This window comes from Montipora foliosa, chromosome 1 (assembly GCF_036669935.1).
Source record: "Montipora foliosa isolate CH-2021 chromosome 1, ASM3666993v2, whole genome shotgun sequence".
Classification (NCBI taxonomy): domain Eukaryota; kingdom Metazoa; phylum Cnidaria; class Anthozoa; order Scleractinia; family Acroporidae; genus Montipora; species Montipora foliosa.
This window is the reverse complement of record NC_090869.1, coordinates 45,450,234-45,455,233: the sequence shown is the minus strand read 5'-3', so window position 1 is coordinate 45,455,233 and position 5,000 is coordinate 45,450,234.

Genomic DNA, 5,000 nt, shown 5'->3' with positions numbered 1-5,000 from the left:
AATCTTCAAAACATATCTCAATTTTGCATGGTTGATGTCGGTCCAAATAACAACAGAAATTCGATGGCTGTCGGCACAAATTCGAGACAACGCCCTCCTATTCCTCCAAAACCAACCCGTCTCTCTACTCCTCCGTCAAAATACTCGAGAGTATCTTCATCGTACGGAGAAGACGAAAGAACTTCAGACCATCTATATGGGTTAAGTGACCTTTTTTCACCTCTTGGACTCCATTCCCTCCCCGGCCACCACTGATTTCGTTAGATGAAATTAATGCCTATAACAGAGACGTCGTAAGAAGTGGGGGAACAGAATTTATAGAGGAAGACGATCTTGACAGTTTAAACCTACCTGATTTACAATTAAGGTCTGGAACTGTTCAGACCTCGAAGAGAATCTTCATTCTTACATCAGATAAGAGATTTCAATAAAGAAAATCTTTCAACTCCCTCCACTTCTAAAGGAAAAAAAAGATTAACAAGCAACCCTCTTTTGGAAGAAATGGTGGAAAGTCAATTACTAAAAACACGAATGCCAATGACAGATGACAGAATACATGAGGAACGCATGTGGGATGATGATGATGATGATGATGATGATGATGATGAAGATTATGTAATACGTGGGTCTGGACAAACTCGATCTTTGGGCCAATTAGATTATTATGTGTTTCCTGTGTTTAATAAAAAATGGGTGTTGGTCGAATAATACAAGTCAATATAAAAGCGCTTTTACATTCTTTTTTCATCTCACTTGCTTGCCTTTCTCAAAATGAATTTCATCTTATCAGAAGCCGACGAAGAATAGGTTCAAGGATCCAGACACAAAGCTTTTGAGATAGAAAGCGACGACGAAAAGGAAAACGAAAATGATGATCAACCCACTCAATCAGACAACGACTTTATAAACGATGATCCAGAAACCAATGACGATCAACAGATAACAGCACTAGAGGAAATGGAGAAAAAAATGGAAGAGAAAAAAAAAGGCTACAAAAAGAAGAGGAAGACCTCCATCCAACAAATCTGAAGTCAAGAAGGTATAAACTAATCAAATGAAACCATGTTGTCTCGCAGTGATCAGCGCAAATTTCTATTGCGTCAAGAAGCCTGAAAATTTTTTCAGGACTTCAACAAGATTTGAACGCGCGACCTCGCGATACTGGTGCGATGCTCTAACCAACTGAGCTATGAAGATACTGACGTTGGGAGCTGGTCACTTCTGAGTTCACAACTTCCTGTGATAAGTAATTATGAGTGAAAGATATATATGAAATACATCATATATTACACTGCGGGTATGAAATCAAATGAAACCATGTTGTCTCGCAGTGATAAGCGCAAATTTCTATTGCGTCAAGAAGCCTGAAAATTTTTTTCAGGACTTCAACGGGATTTGAACCTGCAACCTCGTGATACCGGTGCGATGCTCTAACCAACTGGGCTATGAAGCCACTGACGTTGGGAGCTGGTCACATCTGAGTTCAAAACTTCCTGTGATAAGTAATTATGAGTGAAAGATATATATGAAAGTGGCTCATATGAAAGTCAGTGGCTTCATAGCTCAGTTGGTTAGAGCATCGCACCGGTATCGCCAGGTTGCAGGTTTAAATCCTGTTGAAGTCCTGAAAAAATTTTTCAGGCTTCTCGATGCAATAGAAATTTGCGCTCATCACTGCGAGACAACATGGTTTCATTTGATTTCATACCCGCAGTGCAATATATGATGTATTTCATATATACCTTTCACTCATAATTACTTATCACAGGAAGTTGTGAACTCAGAAGTGACCAGCTTCCAACGTCAGTGGCTTCATAGCTCAGTTGGTTAGAGCATCGCACCGGTATTGGGAGGTCACGGGTTCAAATCCCATTGAAGTGCTGAAAAATTTTTTCAGGCTTCTCGACGCAATAGAAATTTGCGCTCATCAATGGGAGACAACATGGTTTCATTTGATTTCATACCCGCAGTGCAATATATGATGTATTTCATATATATCTTTCACTCATAATTACTTATCACAGGAAGTTTTGAACTCAGAAGTGACCAGCTCCCAACGTCAGTGGCTTCATAGCTCAGTTGGTTAGAGCATCGCACCGGTATCGCGAGGTCGCGGGTTCAAATCCCGTTGAAGTCCTGGAAAAAAAAAAAAAAATTTTCAGGCTTCTCAACGCAATAGAAATTTGCGCTCATCACTGCGAGACAACATGGTTTTATTTGATTTTATACCCGCAGTGCAATGTATGATGTATTTCATATATATCTTTCAAGGTATAAACTATATACTTATTAATCTTCTCATTTTTATAGCCGAAAGCACCAAAGACAAGTGAAGCGGACATCATCATACCAGCCCCACCACCGATAGAGGAAGAAGAAGAAGAAGAAGATGAAAACGACGAGGCAATAGAAGCTCTAAGTCTAATGGAACAAAAATGTCCAGTGTGTGACTCTAAGTTGAACGTGGGAAAAACCAATGAAAAAGATCTATTTTATGTAATGTGTAGTTCAGGAGGATGTAACTTAGGTTGGCAGAATGGTGAAGCCGAATGGGCTAGCTATTTGATAGCGATAAAATACAATGTTTTAAAAGAGTACAAGTATCCAAATCCTCGAGTTCGATGTAAACAACACGATGAATTAGCTGTCATAGTGCCTAGCACGTCCAGTAATCCGATTTTAAAGGGTGGATTGATTTACACTTGTGGTATTACAAAAGAGAAAGGAAAGAAATGTGATTTCACGAAGTCAGCCAAGTATCCACCAAATTCTCAAAATGCAAAAAACTTGGAAGCATGGTTTAAACTTGATACAACCAACCGTGGAAAGGATAACAAGGCAGCAAAGGCCGGTTTGGCATATCACTTGCAAGAAGCTAAAATAAATAATGAGAACCATAAGATTTACTTGATGTTAATAAGAATAGTTTTTTCTTTTTTCAAGTGTGGGAATGTAAGATTTTCGGAAAGGAATAAAAGGATGAGATTTTAATGTAGAAGGTTTTATCATGTCTTAATAAAATGATTATTAAAAAAAAATTTTGTGTTGTTAGATTAAAAAGACTAAAATCATATGGGGACTACACAAATGAGCCACAGCAATCTCCCCTCCCCTCAAAAGATATATGTGGACGACAAAAATGAGCCACAGTAATCTCTCCCTCTCCCCAAAAAAGAAAAATGTGACGCAACAATTCAAAGGTTCAATTCATAACGCAAAATTGAATGTTTGAATTGTCGAATAGTAATGCCATCACGTTTTCTTTTTCTGAGAACAACACTGAATGATTGAATTGTCGAATAATTTAATACCATCACGTTCTTTTATGAGAACAACACGTGCTATTTTGAATGGATGTGATCCTGACGACCTGCTGTCTTAACTTACCAAAAAAGGAAGATCTAAAAAACCCCATCTCCATATAAATAAAGACTTTTTTTCTACCATCATTACTTCAAAAATCTTTTTCAGGTTAAGAAGAAATGCGAGTTTAACAAAGCAAAACCTATATATATTTTTTCTTTTATATTCTTTTAAATTTATACATTTGTTTTTATTTTCAGTTTTGCCAAATCCTTTAACCCCATTTTTTTTTTCAAAAAGCAATGGACAAAATGTTAATAAGTCCTTCCACAGGACTTATGAAGTTTGACACACCAGCCACATCGACTTAATCTTATTTGAAAGTTCCCGTAGCATGAGGGAATCACTTCCCCTATCCAACTCGTTGTATTCTCGCGATTTACACGCTGTTTATGGGGAAATTTCTTATTTCTTCTTCGACAGTTCGGTTTTAAGCGGAGTTACACTGGTACTAGAATCACTGTGGACGGATGAGACAAACTTATCAGCTGATACGGATTTTCTCATGAACAATTTCACCGAGAACCATGCTCGTATCAAAATCTCCAGAAATGCGTCAATGGAAGAAATGGAAGAAAGAGATATATTGAAAAAATTTGCAACACCTCATCAGATCCAAGAGATTCCAACTCTTGAAGAGAAGACATGATTGCGAATTATTTTTCCAACAAACAGATTCATGAAAAACGAGGGATTAAGACCACCAGCAGATCTTCCCTTTAGGGTTTTTTAATATCTTTTTGATTACGACATCATCTTCAATTATGAAAAATTGGAAGAAAGAGCTGACCTGAAAAAGTGATATCTTCCCAATGCTGCAAAACAGAATCTACATTTCCTTTGTGAGAAATGTGGTAAGTTCTATCATTGTTCCATCAATTGTGACTCTATGAATCTAAAATCCAACCATTCGCACAACTCTTCTCTGCTCGGTAAATCATAAAATTGAAACTCATTTAAATTGAAAAAAATTGTAAAACAACAAAAATCATCTTCATTTTCATATTCGAAGTTACATATATCGATCTAATCGGATGGGAAGAAATGAAGCAAAACCCTATACATGTCGACAAAGGATTCTGCATTCGAGAAATAAAATATCGTGAAAACCGTTTCAGTCTCCTCCATACCAAACCGATACTCTCCTTCCTTTAATGAAGTAAGACTGTTCACATAAGGTGGTTGTTCTTTACCTTCCTTGAATCTCTGTATTAGATTCTTCGTCACATTCTTGATTTCTTCATCACAATAAAAAACCAATGTTCCATACATGTTATCCTTCACAGAGAAGAAGACAGCAAAGTTGCAAAAGTTCTGTGAGGTATCTGACGACAGCGACAGTGACAACAAGGAGGATCAGCAATCTTTGCAAGAAGCAGACGGGACAGACGAGGTAAAAGAAATATCCTAAACTTATATTTGAATTTTTCCCGTCATATTTCTTACGAGAAAGGAATTTTGTCAATCTCTCCCGCCAAGTGGAATTCAATGGCTTCTATCAATTCATGACCTGACATTGACTTTGCTTTGTATTGATGGACGAGATCAAATCTCTCTTTAGCTAATCTAGTTAAAAATTCGTTCTGTTTGTTTCATTTAGTATCTGATAAAAATTCCTCAAACATTTCGAGCGACTC